This window comes from Hevea brasiliensis, chromosome 10 (genome assembly GCF_030052815.1).
Source record: "Hevea brasiliensis isolate MT/VB/25A 57/8 chromosome 10, ASM3005281v1, whole genome shotgun sequence".
NCBI classification, from domain to species: domain Eukaryota; kingdom Viridiplantae; phylum Streptophyta; class Magnoliopsida; order Malpighiales; family Euphorbiaceae; genus Hevea; species Hevea brasiliensis.
This window is the reverse complement of record NC_079502.1, coordinates 3,734,506-3,754,936: the sequence shown is the minus strand read 5'-3', so window position 1 is coordinate 3,754,936 and position 20,431 is coordinate 3,734,506. Positions and strand designations below refer to the sequence as shown.

Sequence of the window (20,431 nt, the reverse complement as noted above, 5' to 3'; positions counted from 1 at the left end):
CAGAATTTTGGTTATGCGTATGCATAGGCTATGCACATTGCTTATGCAGTCTCGCAACTTTTGGGATTTTCTGCTCTGTTATGCAGAGTGCATAGGTTATGCACTCGCTTATGCACTCTTCTACTGAATTGATTTTTGGAGATCTTGGTTATGCGTATGCATAACTTATGCACCTTCCTTATGCATCCTCGCAAGGTTGATTTTTCTGGTTTCGGTCATGCGTATGCATAGGTTATGCACTCGCTATGCAACCTTCTGCACTGGAGCTTTGGATTTTTGGTTATGCGTATGCATAGCTTATGCACCTTCCTTATGCAAACTTCTACAGAGAGAAAATGAAGGATTTGAAGTTATGCACATGTGCATAAGTCATGCACTCACCTTATGCAAGTTTTGACAGATATGAAATTTGACAAATGAGGTTATGCAGAGTTGCATAAGCTATGCACTCGCTTATGCACTTGCAATAAAGGTGGAAAATGGCAAGAATTTTGGTCATGCAGGATTGCATAAGCTATGCAGTTGCTTATGCACAAATTCAACAAGATCAAGAATGCAATAGAACATGGATTGCAAGTGTGAAAGATACCCTGGAATGATGAAATATAATTCTATGAAGCACAAACCATGAGAAATTTTCATCAAAAACACATCAATATATTCAAAGTTCATAAAAAGTGCATCACACAAGCATGTAAAAATGGATCCTACATAAAAGACCTTTGAGAGCTATGCCATTTTGACTCAAATTTTGCAAATCAACATTTAGCACATAAAACTCCATAAAATTTGCATGAAGTTGCATCTAACCACAAATGAGAAATGAAATCTCCAAGATTTGTCAAGAAAATGCAACATTTCTACCTTGTATCCTATAACCCCAAAGAAGTTCAAAACTGCAAAAATGACCAACTTACCACCATAATATCATTATAAGCACAAATATTAGAAAATTATCCACCCAACCTCACCAAAAACACAAGTGATCTCATGCAGATTCTATTTTTCTCGCTTCAGAAGATACTTTTCCTCCGCATAACTGCAGATTGCAGCTTTCAGAGCTTCACTAACCTTCCTCCATTTAAATACATCCAACCTCATCAAAAACATGAGCCATTTGTCGCAGACACCCTTTTTTATCAGCAGATTTTATTTTTCCTCTGCATGAACTAGATTGCAGCTCCCGCACAGATTATGCAAAGAAAAGCTTATCGCTTCTTTTGAAGGACAAAATTTTCCAAGTTAAGAATTACTTCCCAACAGCTTCACCACCTTTCTTCATTGAATTACATCTACAAGGGACAAGATTTAACAATGTCAAAATTTTAATTTGGGGAGATTTAAGATAAAAACAAAATTAATGAAAATGAAAGTAAATCAACAAAAGCAAAATAAAAGGACTTGGGATGCCTCCCAAGAGGGCTAATTTATAGTCCTTAGTGGACTTTTCATGAATTTCACTAAAAGAGGTGAGGGATTGGAGAGCTTGTAACAGCCTTGCTCCTAGTATTGGGTCTCCAGCTATGTAATGCTTCAATCTATGCCCATTGACCTTAAAATTCTGATTTTTCACTCCAAATTTCTATTGCTCCATAAGGGAAAACCTTAGAAACTCTATATGGACCACCCACCTTGACTTGAGTTTTCCAGGAACAATTTCAATCTTGAGTTGAACAACAAACTGAATCACCTTCTTTGAATTCCTTTTTCCTCGATGCTTATCATGCCAAACTTTAGTTCTTTCTTTGTAAATACGGCACTTTCATAAGCATCAATCCTCAATTCCTCAAGCTCATTAAGTTGTAACAACCTTTTCTCACCAAATTGCTTAAGATCAAAATTCAAGGTCCGAATGGCCCAATATGCTCTATGTTCTAGCTCCATTGTAAATGACAAGACTTACCATACACCAACCTAAAGGGAGTAGTTCCTATAGGGTTTTGTAGGCACCCTATATGCCCATAAAGCATCATCTAGTTTGATAGACCAATCTTTCCTAGAATTGTTCACTGCTTTTCTCCAAAATATGCTTGAGCTCTCTGTTAGAAATTTCAACTTGTCCTGAAGTTTGAGGATGGTATGGGGTAGCTATCTTGTGCACTACACCATACTTCCTCATTAAGCTCTCAAATTGCTTATTACAAAAATGGGAACCCCATCACTAATTATAGCCCTAGGAGCTCCAAATCGCTTCAAGACAAATTTTTTCAAAAATTTTACTACCACTCTAGCATCATTAGTTGGAGTTGCAATAGCTTCCACCCACTTTGACACATAGTCAACCCCAACTAAGATGTATCTATTACCATATGAAGGAGGGAATGGCCCCATAAAATCTATTCCCAAACATCAAATAATTCCACTTCAAGAATATTATTTAGGGCATTTGATCTCCTTTTGACAAATTTCCACTCCTTTGACATTTATCACAATCCAACACAAATTTCTCACATCCTTAAAAAGATTTGGCCAAAAGAAACCAGCTTGCAAAATTTTACTAGCCGCCTTAGAGATGCCAAAATGTCCTCCATAATCGTAAGCATGGCAATGATGCAAAATACTGGATTTCCTCTTCAGAATACATCTTCTAATTAGACCATCACAACATCTCCTAAAGAGTAAAGGATCATCCCATCTATAAAACTTCACTTCATGCGTAAACTTTTCTTTTGTTGCCATGTTATACCTAGAGGTAAAACTCCACAAGATAAATAATTCACAAAGTCTGATACCAAGGTAGTTTAGCAACAAGAGAGAAAAGTTGTTCATCCAAGAAAAACTCATCAATAGGATTTCATCCAATTCTTCACCATCCAATTTCAACCTACTAAGATTATCAAGAACTACATTTTCAGCTCCTTTCTTATCTCTAATCTCCAAATCAAATTCTTGTAGCATCGTATCCACCTAATGAGCCTCTTTGGCCTCCTTTTACTTGAGCAACACCGATGGTCGCATGATCTGAAAATATAACCACCTTTGAGTCAATAATGTAAGGTCCGAACTTTTCCAATGCAAAGACAATTGCCAAAAATTCCTTTTCAGCTTGTTGCATAATTTGTTTGAGCCTCATCCAGTTGTTCTACTAGCATAATAAATAGCATAAGCCTTTTTGTCCTTTCTTTGACCAAGAACAGCCCCAATTGCATAGTTGCTAGCATCACACATAATTTCAAAAGGTAGGCTCCAATCGTGTGGTTGCATGATTGGTGCAAGATGAGAGCTTGCTTCAACTCGCAAAAGGCATCCAAACACTCTTGGTCAAATTCAAATGGTGTGTCATTACTTAACAAATTAGACAAAGGTTTAGCTATTTTAGAAAAATCCTTAATAAAGCGTCAGAGAACCCTGCATGTCCTAGGAAACTTCGAATTCCTTGACATTGGTAGGAGGAGCCATCTTCTATCACTTCAACTTTGGCTTTATCAACCTCTATTCCTCTCATAGACACCAAATGTCCAAGCACTATCCCTTCGAACCATGAAATGACACTTTTCCCGCTTTAACACAAGGTCAAGATTCGCACATCGCCGCAAAATTTTAGAAAGGTTAGCTAAGCATATATCAAAAGAAGATCCATAAATGTAAAAATCGCCCATAAAACCTCCATTATGTCTTCAATGAAATCGAGAAGATTGCCATCATGCACCTCTCAAAAGTGGTGGTGCATTACACAACCCAAATGGCATCCTTCTATAAGCAAAGGTTCCATATGGACAAGTAAAAGTGGTTTTCTTGATCATTTGGATGGATAGGATTTGAAAAAACCTCAATATCCATCTAAATAGCAAAAGTAAGAATGCCTAGCTAGTCTTTCCAACATTTGATCAATGAAGGGAAGTGGAAAGTGATCTTTTCTAGTGGCAACATTTAATTTTCTCGTAATCTATGCACATTCGCCAACTAGTCACCGCTCTAGTGGGAATTAATTCATTATTTTCATTTTTGACAACCGTCATTCCACCCTTTTTGGAACAACATGTACCGGGCTCACCCAAGTCACTGCTCGAGATGGGATATATGATCCCCGCATCAAGCAACTTCAAAATTTCCTTTTAACAACTTCTTTCATATTTGGGTTCAACCTCCTTTGATGTTCAATAGATGGTTTACAATTTTCTTCCAAACCGATTCTATGCATGCAAAAATGTGGGCTTATTCCCTTAATGTCATCTATGGTGTATCCCAAAACTTTCCTAAATTTTCTCAACACTCTTAACAAATTATCAGCTTCTAAAGTAATAAATTTTGCATTTACAATTACTTGATAATTGTTATTAGTGACAATAAATTCATACCTTAGATGAGAAGGAAGTTGCTTAAGTTCTACCTTATGTGCATCTTATTCCTTGAATGATGGTTGCTTAAATTCGCTTTTTCCTTTTGTGTGAGTTGAAAACCGGAGCGTAAATGAATGGTGGACTTCCTCTAAGTGTTGAGTATATGCAGCTACATGAGGGTTGTCATAGTCTATGCCTCCTCCATGAACCAAACAATTTTCAAGTGGATCTTCCGATATTTCTTTCTCAAGTGTTCTTCAACCACTCATAAATAATATCAACTCTAAAGCAAGTATCAGATTCAGAATGATTATTATTCATATATTTATTAATATTTAAAATTAATTGCTCTTCACCAACCCTACGAGTAAGCTTTTCTCCTTTCACATCAATCAATGCTCTCAGTAGCTAGAAAGGGTCTCCCAAGATAATTGGAATATTAGAATCTTCCTCCATGTCCAAGATGACAAAGTCAACAGTATATAGAACTTTCCAACCTTCAGGCACATTCTCCAAAATCCCTTCAGATACTTGATTGTTCTCACCTAATCAAGAGAAATATGGGTTGGCTTTAGATCTCCCATGTTGAGCTTCATAGATAGAAAGGGGCATAAGGCTAACACTGCCCCTAAATCACATAGAGCTTTTGTAGAACAAGACTCTCCAATGTGGCATGGAATTGAAAACTCCTGGATCCTTAAGCTTTGGAGGAAGTTTCCTTTGGAGGATAGCACTACATTCTTCTCACAAAGCTACAGCTTCATCATCTTCAAGTTTTCTCTTGTTTGAGAGAATTTCTTTAAAGAATTTTGCATAAGAGGGCATTTGTGAAATAGAATCAACAAAAGGCACATATATGTAAACTTTCTTCAAAACCACAAATAACTTCCCAAATTGCCTATCAAGCTTGGCTTTGTGAAATCTTTGTGGAAAGGGAAGTTGTGGCTTGTAGGGCTCAGGAGGTATATACTTCTCTTCTTTTTCTTCAAATTTCTCCTTACATTTTTCTCGCACTCTCTTGTTTTTCACTCTCACTGCCTTTTTCATTTTCTCTCTTCTCACTGCTTTCACTCTTCTCATCATTTATAACTTTACCACTTCTTAAAGTAATAGCTTGACAATGCTCTCTTGGATTTTCTCGTTGACTTGGAAGCTTTCCAAAAGATTTGGCACTTGAGGAAGATGCTTGTTGTGCAACTGGTTTTCCAAAGATTCTGTTGTGTGTTTGCATTTGTTCCAGCCTTGCTTTCACCTCTCTCATCTCCTCATCATGCTTATTTTGGTTGGCAAGAATCATTGCAATAAAGCTTCAGTGGTGGAATTTCGTTCTTCCGCTTTGGTGGAGGGTTCATATTTTTCTCTGAAAATTGGGCAATGGTTGCCTATTTTGCTGATATGGAACTTGACTCATTGCTGTGGTTGAAAATTCGATTTTGAACTTGACCTTGCTGATTGCCCCATGAAAAGTTGGGATGATTCCTCCAATTTGGATTGTAAGTTTGAGAATAAGGATTCCCATTTGCTTGTTTCCATAATTACCAACATATGCCGCTTGTTCTCCATAATCTACTCCACACCGGTTGTTTCCTCGCATAAGCCACTTGTTGTGAACTTCCAAATGATGATGATGAACTAACCAACATACTCAAATCTTCCATTTTCTTAGCAAGGACATTTGTAAGTGCATCAAACTTTGCATTAATCATGTTGAATGGATCAAGATCATACATTCCAAAGAATTGCCTTTTCTCGAGTTGGAGCTGGTCCTCTTGGACTACTCCAAAGATGAGTATTCTTTGCAATTTTCTAATAACTCATAAGCTTCATCTTCATGCTTTATAATAAATTCTCCTCTGCTTGAGCATCAATAATTCCTCCGATTGCAGGAGTGACATTTGTGTAGAAATTCGATTTATCATCCATTTTGGAATGGCATGATGTGGGCATAATCTCTCTAATTCCTTCCATCTCATCCATGATTCATAGAGAGTTTCATCTTCTCTTGGTCCGAAAGTCGCCATTTGATTCCTCACTCTTGAGTTTTTCCAGTGGAAAATATTGTGCAAGAAATGCATCGCTTAGTTGCTCCCAATTTGTAATGGAGTTGTGAGGTAAAGAATCAAGCCAATCCAATGCTCTATCTTTCAAAGAGAATGGGAATAGCTTCAATCTTGCTGCATCATCGATACTCGTGTTGTTTTTGCATGTCGCAAATCATAGCAAACTTCTTCGTGTGTGTGTGGATTTTCGTAAGGATGTCCTCCAAATTGAGAGTTTTGGATCATTTGAAGAACTCCAAAATCCATCTTGTAACTATTTGCATCAATTCTTGGTCTTGCTATGCTCTCTCTCAAGTCATCAAACGAGGAAAAGCATGATCCATCATACTTCCCTAGGCACATTTGCATTAACAACTTCTTCACCTTGGGCTTCATTTTCATTGTTTTGAAAATTTCCAGAATTACCAACACGAATTCTAACTCTTTCATCCTCAATGTTTGCTTCTAATTCAGTCTCTCTCACAGCTTCCTTACTTCTTCTGGTTTCTTTCTTGTTTGACTTACAAAATTTCTCAATTTCAGGATTAAACAAAGAAGGTTGTGTCACTTGAGCTTCTAGCTCTTCTCATAAAAGATTAAAGGTACTAAAAAGAACAAACAAACACAAAATGAAAAGATAACAAAGATAAAACTAAAAACAACTAAAATAATCAAGAATTCAATCTTAAACAAACAACTCCCAAGAACGGCGCTAAAACTTGATGCGTCCCAACCGCAAGTGCACGGGTCGCACAAGTAGTATAGAAAAATATCGATCCCACGAGGAGTTGTGTTAATGATTGAATTTTCGATATAAAAGTTGACTAAATTGAAGTATTTATGAGATTAAAATGATGAATTAATGGGTAATGGAGTATGAAATCTAAATGTGCAAAATTAATATTCTATTCAACAATGTATTAATTAAACTAAAATTGCATCAAATAGAAATAAGCAAGTTCAAATATGGCAATATTTAAATTGGCAAATGTTTAAATTCGATTAGAAATTAACAATGGTAAAAAGTCGATTCCGAGTTCGGATTTCATATTCGAGCTATTTTGGGATTTTAAATTGGTTGTCCAATCTTATGAAACTTATGAGTTTTAAGGAGATTAATTCTTAAATCCTTTGAATTCCCTTTCGAGTGAGACAAAGAGTGCCTTAATCAAACTAATCCTACTTTCGTGGAGTTAGAATTAATTAAGACCCATTAAGTTCTTTAATTAATCATGAATCCTCTTAATCCTTAGCCTATTTCTAGGTCTAAGTTAATTAAGTCCAATTTCCGATTATCTATCACAAGGCCTTCTCCTTTCTGCTTCAACCATGGATTAAGAACATTACTCAATGGGATCCTACATTAAGCATGTCATTGCTTACAAGAAATGAATAAAACTCATTAAGGCCACAAAATATGGATTACCCAATCAAAATCCACAAATATCTCAAATATTACAACCCTTACTCCAGAATCAAAAGTAAACTACTCACTATCCATAATGCTTACAAGATATGATGAGTTTAAAGGGAAATAAAGCTTTAATCTAAGCTAAGAAGTAAGGAATTAAATACTAGAAATGTAGAAAAATGTAAAGAAAGAAAGAAATCTGCAAATCTTAGTTGAAAATGGTGTGGAAGGTAGAAATGACTCTTCAAATTCTGCTTAGCCTCCTCCTTTCTTTCTTTGCTCCTTGCCTTCTTTCTAAAATGAGAAAATGGGACTATATATAGCATTTTTCTGACATGGAGCCCTAAAATAGTATGTTCTAGGAGGAATACATTAAGGGACTCTTCTCACCATTAATGAACTTCTTATGGATCAGATAAGTGGATCGCATAAGTTATGCACCCTTATGCGCTACTGGTTCTGGGTCACTTATGCGAAGTCGCATGACTTGGTGCATAGGTTATGCACAATTTCGTGAATCGCATAAGGGAGGTGAGAATGTGCATAAGCTATGCGCTTCCTTATGCACATTTCTATGGTTCTCGAACAGTTGTTCTTCCTCCTTATGCAGAATCGCATAGCTTATGCGGCAAGTTATGCACAGTTTGGTCTATGCATATTTTAGCTTGAAAACTTGCTTTTGGCATCTTTTTGCTGTAGAAGACACTCCTCAATGGCAAAATTCTCTTTAGTCCTTCAAAAACACCATTTTTCCTACCAAACAAAGTAAAAATTACAAATTAATCCAAAATCGACAATTATGAAAAACTAACTAATTAACTAATAAAATTAGCTAAAAATGACTAATAATCAAATAAAAATGGTTATGAAATTAAACCTAAATGATTATGCAAAATGTATGCATCAAATTACATGTACATAAATAATTTTTATAATTGTTTCATATGTATATAAAGACAAATATTGAATTTTTAGTTAGTATAAAGGATTCAATTTTCAATAAAATATATAATGAAATTTAGAATGAATTCGAGTTTATGATATAATACACATTTCAAGTTTGAATTTTAACCGTTAAGTGTTTACTCAAACTCATTTATATAAATAATTGGTTAAGTATATAATTTTATAATAGTATTTATCATTTTTTGATATTATATTTTAAATAAATATTAATTAAATTTTTTTTATATAAATTGTTAATTAAAATATATAAAATTAAGTAAATTTAAGTAGTGTTGTTTGAGATACATACAAATAATTTAGAATAGATTTTTGTTGGTTTCAAAAATGATTCAAGTAATAGAAATATTAATAAAGTTTGGACTCAATTGCTTTTATAACAAATCATAGTAAGATGCAACAATTTTTTCTAAAAATAAAAAATAAAAAAATACACATTATTCTTTCTTTTTCATGGATTTTTTTTGGTTTTATCGACTCAATCATTACCACTACCTATTCTCCTACTCTTGCCAATATTGCTTATAGACAAAAAGAAGGAAGTTAAACGACAAAACAAGCAGCTTCCACTAAGCCCTCTTAGGCTTCCAATCTTAGGTAACTTACACCAACTTGGTGAATTGCTTAATCAATTCTATTGAAAACAGTCCAAGAAATATGGCATTGTCATGCTCCTTCACCTTGGTAGTATCCCAACTGTCGTAATCTCCTCTGACGAGGAAGCAAGGGAGGTCTTGAAAACTCATGAATTTGCCTGTTCCAGCATATACCTCTTTTAGCTGGCTCTGGTAGAAAATATTCCAATTACAAAGATGTTACTTTTGCACTATATGGCGACCACTAGATGAGTAAATTTGTTGTTCTTGGGCTCTTTAGCTTGATGAGGTTGGAGTTTTTTCGGTCCCCTGGGGAAGAAGAAGTTGGATTGCTAATGAATCCTATCTCAAAGTCAGCAACTCCGGTTAATCTCACTGACAAGTTGTTTTCCCTTCTTGCAAATACCACATTTAAGATGGCTTTCGGATTCAATTATCGAGGGTCTAATTTTGACACAGATAGACTCCGTTTTCATGAAGTGATTCGTGATGATGAGGCTGTGGCAGGAAGCTTCTCTACAGGTGAATAATCTCATTTGTGGGTTGGATCGTTTTCAGATAAGTGGTCATCATGCAAGGACTCTTGAGTTTTCCATGAGTTAGATACTTTCTTCCAATATGTAATCAATGATCTGAAACTGGAAGAGAGAAGAAGCAGGGTGACTTAATTGTTGTGCTGTTGGGAATAGAGAAGGAACAAGCTGATCTTGGCAGGGCAGCTCAGTGTGCTTGAAAGTTCTGCATGCTTTTAAGCTTGCTCAAAGTACGTACTTACTGTATTACCCTGAAGTTAAGCCTCCACTTTATTCCAATGTTTGCCTAGCAGAATTTATTTGCGGGTGGAGTAGACACTTCTGCAATTACTGTAAATTGGGCAATGGCAGGGCTTGTAAGGAATCCGAGAGTGATGATAAAAGTGCAATATGAAATTAGAAATTATGTTGGAAAGAAAGGAGTAACAGATGGTGATGGTAATAGAAGAAACTTTCAGATTGCAACCTGCTGCCCCATTAGTACCTCCAGGAGAAACAATTTCTCCCCGTAAAATCAGCGATTATAATATTTATCCTAAGACAATGATCCAAGTAAATGCTTGGGCAATCAGGGGCGATCCTCAAGACTGGAATGACCCAGAGCACTTCTTCCCTGAAAGATTTGCTGATAGCTCAATTGACTTTGAAGGAAAATTTAATTTGTCCTGGGATACAGATGGGAACAGTGTCAGTAGAGATTGTACTTGCAAATATTTATATATATCACACCCAAACCCATCCCATAAGAAATAGATATAACCCAAAACTCCACTATAAATTTGCTATATCAAGTAAGTATTTGATAACGCAATTTGCATAAAATATAATTTACAATCTCACAACTTGGCCTGTTGATTAATTATCAGGCATCTCAACTCATCTCCCTAGCACAATCTAGTTAATAATGAATAACTAATAATATGCACATATGTAGAACTAGGAGAAGGGTACATACAGCTCAAGAGCATTCACCCAAATCTACTATGTGTAATATGTGACAAACATTTGTATTAAGATTGATTACTAACTGATATACATATAATTACTACTATTCAATCTGGACCACACTTGAAAGTTGATTATGTACCTCCTAGTAAAGAAGATCAAGTCCATATATCTCTTAATGTATATACACATGCGCTAAAATAATTTATTTCCTACCAGTAGCTGGTCGCATTGTACTGTTTAAAAACCAAACCTATCGCTCAATAGTCTACTTAAGAGCATGCCTGTATACTTAATTTTATTTTTAAATTCTCTCTAAATCTGTCAAAAATTCAATAACATAAAAAAAAGTGACCCAGTGCACAAAGTATCCCACACTTGTGTGCTCTGTAGAGAGTTAATGTATACCGTCTTACCGCTGCTTTGTTGAGAGACTATTTCCGTGACTCAAAAATTCGACAGCATCTCCCCTAAAAATTAAACCTTTGCCTGTTAAATCAATGAAGTATATTGTATGTATCTAAATAATGCAGTGATGCAATCTGCATATGCCCAGAGACGTGGTCTTCTACAAAGACTCTAGGCAATTTCAAAAAGAGTTTGGTTGAAATGTTGTTTCAATATCAAATCAAAATAAAACATCTGCCGTAGCATATTATTATATCTACAGATAGAGTCAAATATATTCAGGAGGGAAGACAATAGTTCATAATGAGTAGTGAATTTTGCAAGTCCTTTTCCTAGAAATCAACTGCAGGTAAAATTAGATACTAATATAGATAGTGAAACATTAAGTACTGATAAATTTTGTGTATTCACAGATAAGTTCAAGGAAATCAAGAGCTTCTTAGTTTCTCAGATTATTTTAAAAATAAATTTCATGCACAGATGTCTGAAAAACTGATTAATTAGGGAGAAAGTCCTTTTCCTAGAAATCAACTGCAGGTAAAATCAGATACTAATATAGATAGTGAAACATTAAGTACTGACAAATTTTGTGTATTCACAGACAACTTCAAGGAAATCAAGAGCTTCTTAGTTTCTCAGATTATTTTAAAAATAAATTTCATGAACAATTGTCTAAAAAACTGATTAATTAGGGAGAAAGTGATGTTCAAATAAGGTCTACACTATGAAATAAGAAATTGTGGTCAAAACTGTTTCCTCAAGAGTTATAACTGCCTACACAGGCCTTGTTCAGGTTGAACATTGATGTATGCATTTTATATCATCATTTAAGTATAATTTTTGCACATAATTTACCCTTATTCATAGCTATTACTATAGATATTAGCATATATTTAGTCAATTTTATAATTTTACACTTCTTAGTTTAATTTTTGGAATTTATTTGTTTTGTAGGTTAAATTTGGAGAAATTTGGTGTATTTTGATCAGAGCAGCCATTTGGAAGAAATTAGAGTTGAATTGCAAAAATTTTGAAGTTGAGTTAAAGAGGCCGAAAGTGACACAACGCGCAACACAACCGATTCAGCTTATGTCACAGGTTGTGTCGATTGTCAGATATGTAGTTTTTCTCGGGCAGCAGGTTTCACAACCTGCGACACAACCGATTCAGCTTGTGTCGTTTTACTGAAAATGGCTGACGTGGCATTTTCGTTCCTCTGATTTAATACATCATTTTCTCTAGAATTTTCTACCTTTTTACCCATTCTAGGGCAGATCTCTGAACCATATAAAAGCTCCTTTATCTATTTCTTTCCATAAGGAGAAAGAGGGAGAGATTTTCGGCAAGAAAGAAGGAAAGGAAGAGGAGCTCGTCTGGTTTTGCAGCAGCAGCAGAGGACATTTCTGCAACTCTCCAGCAGCTGATACTTCATCATTCTACTGGGTTTTTCTATTCCTTAGCTTAGATTTTCATAATTTCTTCATTTCTATACTTGGGTTTGTCTTGAAACCATGATTTATGAGTAGATATTTGAGATTCTAGAGATAGGTTTATAAATATTACTTTGTATTATGGTTTTTGAGCTGATTTAGTCATTTAAATGAGATTTGCTACATTTTGATTTATTGCTTGTGAGCTTGTTGCCTTGCTTAATGAATGGGCCCTCGTTAAGTTAAAGTTTTAATCCTTGACAGATGGACTGAAAAGTGAATGTTTGGAATAGATAACCTTGCAATAAACTTAGTTTTCTTGGTGTTAGAGATAAGCTAAGAGGATTAAGGGGACTTTCCAAAATCAATTAGAGCTTTAATTGGGTTTTTGTTAGGTTTGAAATACCGTGAAGACAGTGAAGACAGGGTTTGATTTGATGAATACCAACTTTGAAATGCTTGAAAAAGGTTTCAAAGAACTAAGAATTGATTTTCCTCAAAATTGCAATTCTCATATATTTGGCTGAATTAGGGATAAACCACATGTAAAAAATAATGAAAACCCTATCTCTAGAATCACTTTAATTTTTATTGAATTTAGATTTAATTCCTCCAAATTTCATAAATAGCAATTTCAATTTAAATTTTGATAATCTAGTTTAATTAATTTAGTTAATTGTTTGATTTAGCTTAAATTCCTCAAATAGCAATCTTAAATTTTAAATTTCATTTTATATCTTTAAATTTTACCATTCTAATTAGCTTATCCTTTTATTTCCAATTTAAGCACAATTCCCTGTGGGAACGATATTATTTTTTTAAAACTATACTACTGTGACCCATGCACTTGCGGAAGCACATCAAGTTTTTGGCGCCATTGCCGGGGAATTGTTTGTTTTTAAGTTGGATTTTAATTATTTTAAGCCGATTAGAATTTTTATTTTCTTTTATTTTCACTGTTGTTCCTTGTGTTTTTCAGGTACTTTTCTTGTTTATGAGACGATCGAAAAGCACAAGTGATACTGAATTGTTGTTCAACCCTGAAATTGAAAAATTTTGTCAAGCTAACAAAAAGGAATACAAGAGAAGAAAGGAAGCAGAAAAAGAAGAACAACAAAGATTTGACCAAGAGGAGACAAGTGAAAATATGGAGAATCAAAATAAAGCTATTGGTGGAGATAATGGAGGAAATGAGCAAAATAGGCAGAATGAAGTTGTTAATCAAAATGATCCTCAGAGAAGATCCATGTTAGATTATGCTTTTCCTAGATGTGCTGATGTGAGAGATAACAGACCTATTATTGGAGCTAATCAATTTGAGTTAAAGACTGGTCTTATTCAAATGGTTCAGAATTCACAATTTAGAGGTAGTCCACTTGAAAATCCTCATTCTCATTTGAAGAAAATTTTGATGATATGTGGTACACAAAGGCAGCCTGGAGTTTCAGATGAAGTTATTCGGCTCACCTTATTTCCATTCTCTCTTCGGGATTCAGCATTAGAGTGGTATGACTCACTTCCACAAGCTACTATAGCTGCTTGGGAGCAGCTATCTCAAGCTTTTCTATCTCAATTTTTCCCACCTGGGAAGACTACTCATTTGAGGAATTTGATGGTAGCTTTTAAGCCAAGGGATGATGAAACTTTGTATGAATCTTGGATGAGATTTAAGGAGCTTAAAAGGCAATGTCCTCATCATGAAATACCCAAATGGATGATTGTTTAGAATTTCTACACCAGAGTTACTCTAGCCATAAGAAACACAATTGATTCACAAGCAGGAGGAGATTTCATGAGAATGACAAGTGAAGAATGCTATGATTTATTAGAGAAGATTGCTCATAATACCCATTTATGGGGAAATCCTAGAGCACTTGAGCCAAAGAAGGCTGGGATTTATGAACTTGACATAGTTAGCTACATGAATGCAAGATTTGATCAGTTGACTCAGCTTCTTAGTGATTTTTGCACAAAGGCTCAACTCCTACAACTGATGCACACATTTTGCATAGTCATTTAGGTCTAATTTCATAATCATTTTATTTGGTTATTAGTCATTTTTTCAGCTAATTTCATTAGTTAATTAGTTAGTTTTCCATAGTTGTCAATTTTGCACTAATTTGTAATTTTTACTTTGTTTTGTAGGAAAAATGGTGTTTTTGAAGGACTAAAGAGAATTTTGCCATTGAGGAGTGTCTTCTACAGCAAAAAGATGCCAAAAACAAGTTTTCAAGCTGAAATATGCATTGACCAAATCTGCATAACTTGCCGCATAAGCTATGCGATCGCATAAGGAGGAAGAACACTGCGTAACCAAATTAAATGTGCATAAGGAGATCGCACGACTTATGCACATTCTCACCTCCCTTATGCAGATTCACGAAATTGTGCATAACCTATGCACCAAGTCATGCAACGCATAAGTAACCCAGACCGCTGAAATGTGCATAAGGGATCGCATAACTTATGCACCCACTTATGCACCATAAAGAGTTCATTAATGAGTCGTGAAGATTCCCTTAATGTATTCCTCCTAGAACATACTATTTTAGGGCTCCATGTCAGAAAATTGATATATATAGTCCCATTTTCTCATTTTAGAGGAGAGGCAAGGAGCAAAGGAAGAAAGGAGGAGGCTAAGCAGAATTTGAGGAGTCATTTCACCTTCCACACCATTTTCAACTAAGATTTGCAGATTTCTTTCTTTCTTTACACTTTTCTACACTTCTAGTGTTTAATTACTTACTTCTTAGCTTAGATTAAAGCTTTATTTCCATTTAAACTCATCATATCTTGTAAGCATTATGGATAGTGAGTAGTTTACTTTTGATTCTGGAATAAGGGTTGTAATATTTGAGATATTTTGTGGATTTTGATTGGGTAATCTATATTTTGTGGTCTTAATGAGTTTTATTCATTTCTTGTATGCTTAATGACATGCTTAATGTAGGATCCCATTGAGTAATGTTCTTAATCCATGGTTGAAGCACCGAAAGGAGAAGGCCTTGTGATAGATAATCGTGAAATTGGACTTAATTAACTTAGACCTAGAAATAGGCTAAGGATTAAGAGGATTCATAGATTAATTAAAGAACTTAATGGGTCTTAATTAATTCTAACTCCTAAAGTAGGATTAGTTTGATTAAGGCACTCTTTGTCTCACTCGAAAGGGAATTCAAAGGATTTAAGAATTAATCTCCTTAAAACCCATTAGTATCACAAGATTGGATAACCAATTTAAAATCCCAAAATAGCTCGAATATGAAATCCCGAACTCCTAATCGCTTTTTACCATTGTTAATTTCTAATCGAATTTAATCATTTGCCAATTTAAATATTGCCATATTTGAACTTGCTTATTTCTATTTGATGCAATTTTAGTTTAATTAATACATTGTTGAATAGAATATTAATTTTGCACATTTAGATTTCACACCCCATTACCCATTAATTCATCATTTTAATCTCGTAAATACTTCAATTTAGTCAACTTTTATATCGAAAATTCAATCATTAACACAACTCCTCGTGGGATCGATATTTTTCTATACTACTTGTGCACTTGCGGTTGGGACGCATCAAGTTTTTGGCGCCGTTGCCGGGGAGTTGTTTGTTTAAGATTGAATTCTTGATTATTTTAGTTGTTTTTAGTTTTATCTTTGTTATCTTTTCATTTTGTGTTTGTTTGTTCTTTTTCAGGTACTTTAATCTTTTATGAGAAGAGCTAGAAGCTCAAGTGACACAACCTTACTTTTCAATCTCGAATTGAGAAATTTTGCAAGGCCAACAAGAAAGAAACCAGAAAAAGGAAGGAAGTCGAGAGAGAAACCAAATTGAAGCAAATATGGTGATGAAAGAATTAGAATTGGTGTTGGTAATGCCGAAATGGTCAAAACAATGAAAATGAAGCCCAAGGAGAAGAAGTTGTTAATGCAAACGTGCCTAGGGAAGTATGATGGATCATGCTTTTCCTCGCTTTGATGACTTGAGAGAGAGCATAGCAAGACCAAGGATTGATGCGAACAGCTACAAAATGGATTTTGGAGTTCTTCAAATGATCCAAAACTCTCAATTTGGAGGACATCCTTCAAAATCCACACACACACCAAGAAGTTTGCTATGATTTGCGACATGCAAAAACAACCTGAGTGTCTGATGATGCAGCAAGATTGAAGCTATTCCCATTCTCTTTGAAAGATAGAGCATTGGATTGGCTTGATTCTTTACCTCACAACTCCATTACAAATTGGGAGCAACTAATCGATGCATTTCTTGCACAATATTTTCCACTGAAAACTCAAGAGCCGAGGAATCAAATGACATCTTTCGGACCAAGAGAAGATGAAACTCTCTATGAATCATGGATGAGATGGAAGGAATTGGAAAGATTATGCCCACATCATGCCATTCCAAAATGGATGATAAATCGAATTTCTACACAAATGTCACTCCCGCAATCGAGGAATTATTGATGCTCAAACAGAGGAGAATTCATCATTAAGCATGAAGATGAAGCTTATGAGTTATTAGAGAAAATTGCAAAGAATACTCATCTTTGGAGTAGTCCAAGAGGACCAGCCCAACTCGTAAAAGGCAAGTCTTGGGATGTATGATCTTGATCCATTCAACATGATTAATGCAAAGTTTGATGCACTTACAAATGTTCTTGCTAAGAAGATGGAAGATTTGAGTATGTTGGTTAGTTCAACATCATCACCGGAAGTTCACAACAAGTGGCTTATGCAGAGGAAACTACCACCGTGGAGTAGATTATGGAGAACAAGCGGCATATGTTGGTAATTATGGAAACAAGCAAATGGGGAATCCTTATTCTCAAACTTATAATCCAAATTGGAGGAATCATCCCAACTTTTCATGGGGCAATCAAGAAAATCAAGTTCAAAATCGAATTTTCAACCACAACAAAGAAAGTCAAGTTCCATATCAAGAAAATAGGCAACCATTGCCCAATTTTCAGAAAAATATGAACCCCACCAAAACAAAGAAGAACGAAATTCCACCATCAAGCTTTATTGCAAAGATTCTTGCCAATCAAAATAAGCATGATGAGGAGATGAGAGAGGTGAAAGCAAGGCTGGAACAAATGCAAACACACAAATGTATCGCCGAAAACCAGATTGCACAACAAGCATCTTCCTCAAGTGCCAAATCTTTTGGAAAGCTTCCAAGTCAACCAGAAAATCCAAGAGAGCATTGTCAAGCTATTACTTTAAGAAGTGGTAAAGTTATAAATGATGAGAGTGGAAAACAAGAGAGTGCAGAAAAATGTAAGGAGAAATTTGAAGAAAAAGAAGAGAAGTATATACCTCCTGAGCCCTACAAGCCACAACTTCCCTTTCCTCAAAGATTTCACAAAGCCAAGCTTGATAGGCAATTTGGGAAGTTCTTAGAGGTTTTGAAGAAACTTTACATAAATGTGCCTTTTGTTGATGCTCTTTCACAAATGCCCTCTTATGCAAAATTCTTGAAAGAAATTCTCTCAAATAAGAGAAAACTTGAAGATGATGAAACTGTAGCTTTGATGTAAGAATGTAGTGCTATCCTCCGCAGGAAACTTCCTCCAAAGCTTAAGGATCCAGGGAGTTTTTCAATTCCATGCCACATTGGAGAGTCTTGTTCTACAAAAGCTCTATGTGATTTAGGGGCCAGCGTTAGCCTTATGCCCCTTTCTATCTATGAAAAGCTCAACATGGGAGATCTAAAGCCAACCCACATTTCTCTTCAGTGAGCTGACAGAACAATCAAGTATCTGAAGGGATTTTGGAGAATGTGCCCCAAGGTTGGAAAGTTCTATATACCGTTGACTTTGTCATCTTGGACATGGAGGAAGATTCTAATATTCCAATTATCTTGGGAGACCCTTTCTAGCTACAAATAGAGCATTGATTGATGTGAAAGGAGAAAAGCTTACTCTTAGAGTTGGTGAAGAGCGCTAATTTTCAATATCAATAACACTATGAAAAAGCATCATTCTCAAGTCGATACTTGCTTGAGAGTTGATATTATTGATGAGCTGGTTGAAGAACACTTCGTAAAGAAATATCCGTAAGATCCACTTGAAAATTGTTTGGTTCATGGAGGAGGCATAGACTATGACAACCCTCATGTAGCTGCATATACTCAACACTTAGAGGAAGTCCACCATTCATTTCTCGCTCCAGCTTTTCAACTCACACAAAAGGAAAAAGCTGAATTTAAGCAATCATCATTCAAGGAAGAAGATGCACCTAAGGTAGAACTTAAGCAACTTCCTTCTCACTGTGTATGAATTTCTTGGCACTAATAACACTTATCCAAAGAATTGTAAATGCAAACTTGAGTACTTTAGAGGTCGATAAGTTGTTAAGAGTGTTGAGAAAATTTAGGAAAGTTTTGGGATACACCATAGATGACAATAAAGGAATAAGCCCACATTTTTGCATGCATAGAATCGCTTTGGAAGAAAATTGTAAACCATCTATTGAACATCAAAGGAGGTTGAACCCAAATATGAAAGAAGTTGTTAAAAAGGAGATTTTGAAGTTGCTTGATGCAGGGATCATATATCCCATCTCAGATAGTACTTGGGTAAGCCCAGTACATGTTGTCCCAAAGAAGGGTGGAATGACAAGGGTCAAAAATGAAAATAATGAATTAATTCCCACTAGAACGGTGACTAGTTGGCGAATGTGCATAGATTACGTAAAATTAAATGTTGCCACTAGAAAAGATTATTTTCCACTTCCCTTCATTGATCAAATGTTGGAAAGACTAGCTAGGCATTCTTACTTTTGCTATTTAGATGGATATTCAGGTTTTTTTCAAATCCCTATCCATCCAAATGATCAAGAGAAAACCACTTTTACTTGCCCATATGGAACCTTTGCTTATAGAAGGATGCCATTTGGGTTGTGTAATGCACCAGCCACTTTTCAGAGGTGCATGATGGCAATCTTCTCAGATTTCATTGAAGACAGAATGGAGGTTTTTATGGACGATTTTTCTGTTTATGGATCTTCTTTTGATATATGCTTGGCTAACCTTTCTAAAATTTTGCAAATGATGTGCGATATCGACCTTGTGTTAAACTGGGAAAAGTGTCATTTTATGGTTCAGGAAGGGATAGTGCTTGGACATTTGGTGTCTAACAGAGGAATAGAGGTTGATAAAGCCAAAGTTGAAGTGATAGAGAAGATGGCTCCTCCTACCAATGTCAAGGGAATTCGAAGTTTCCTAGGACATGCCGGGTTCTACAGACGCTTTATTAAGGATTTTTCTAAAATAGCTAAACCTTTGTCTAATTTGTTAAGTAATGACACACCATTTGAATTTGACCAAGAGTGTTTGGATGCCTTTTGCAGGTTGAAGCAAGCTCTCATCACTGCACCAATCATGCAACCACCTGATTGGAGCCTACCTTTTGAAATTATGTGTGATGCTAGCAACTATGCAATTGGGGCTGTTCTTGGTCAAAGAAAGGACAAAAAGGCTTATGCTATTTATTATGCTAGTAGAACACTGGATGAGGCTCAAACAAATTATGCAACAACTGAAAAGGAATTTTTGGCAATTGTCTTTGCATTGGAAAAGTTCAGACCTTACATTATTGACTCAAAGGTGGTTATATTTTCAGATCATGCAGCCATCAGGTATTTGCTCCGTAAAAAGGAGGCCAAACCGAGGCTCATTAGGTGGATTCTGATGCTACAAGAATTTGATTTGGAGATTAGAGATAAGAAAGGAGCTGAAAATGTAGTTGCTGACAATCTTAGTCGGTTGAAATTGGATGGTGAAGAATTGGATGAAATCCCTATTGATGAGTTTTT

General features: G+C 35.4%; 3 non-coding genes and 1 pseudogene across 3 annotated transcripts; 2 read left to right on the top strand and 2 right to left on the bottom strand.

The window, feature by feature from the left end:
• The first annotated feature begins 6,209 nt into the window (after window positions 1–6,209).
• LOC131169901 (small nucleolar RNA R71) lies at window positions 6,210–6,316 on the top strand. Its single transcript, XR_009140848.1, has one exon. It is a non-coding gene; the product is annotated as a small nucleolar RNA R71 (small nucleolar RNA).
• Window positions 6,317–9,196: 2,880 nt separating this feature from the next.
• LOC110650923 (cytochrome P450 71B10-like) lies at window positions 9,197–10,642 on the top strand (annotated as a pseudogene).
• A 3,560-nt stretch (window positions 10,643–14,202) lies between these two features.
• Window positions 14,203–14,309, bottom strand: LOC131170019 (small nucleolar RNA R71). The gene has a single exon (XR_009140963.1). It is a non-coding gene; the product is annotated as a small nucleolar RNA R71 (small nucleolar RNA).
• A 2,596-nt stretch (window positions 14,310–16,905) lies between these two features.
• LOC131169977 (small nucleolar RNA R71) lies at window positions 16,906–17,013 on the bottom strand. The gene has a single exon (XR_009140921.1). It is a non-coding gene; the product is annotated as a small nucleolar RNA R71 (small nucleolar RNA).
• Between the last annotated feature and the right edge of the window lie 3,418 nt (window positions 17,014–20,431).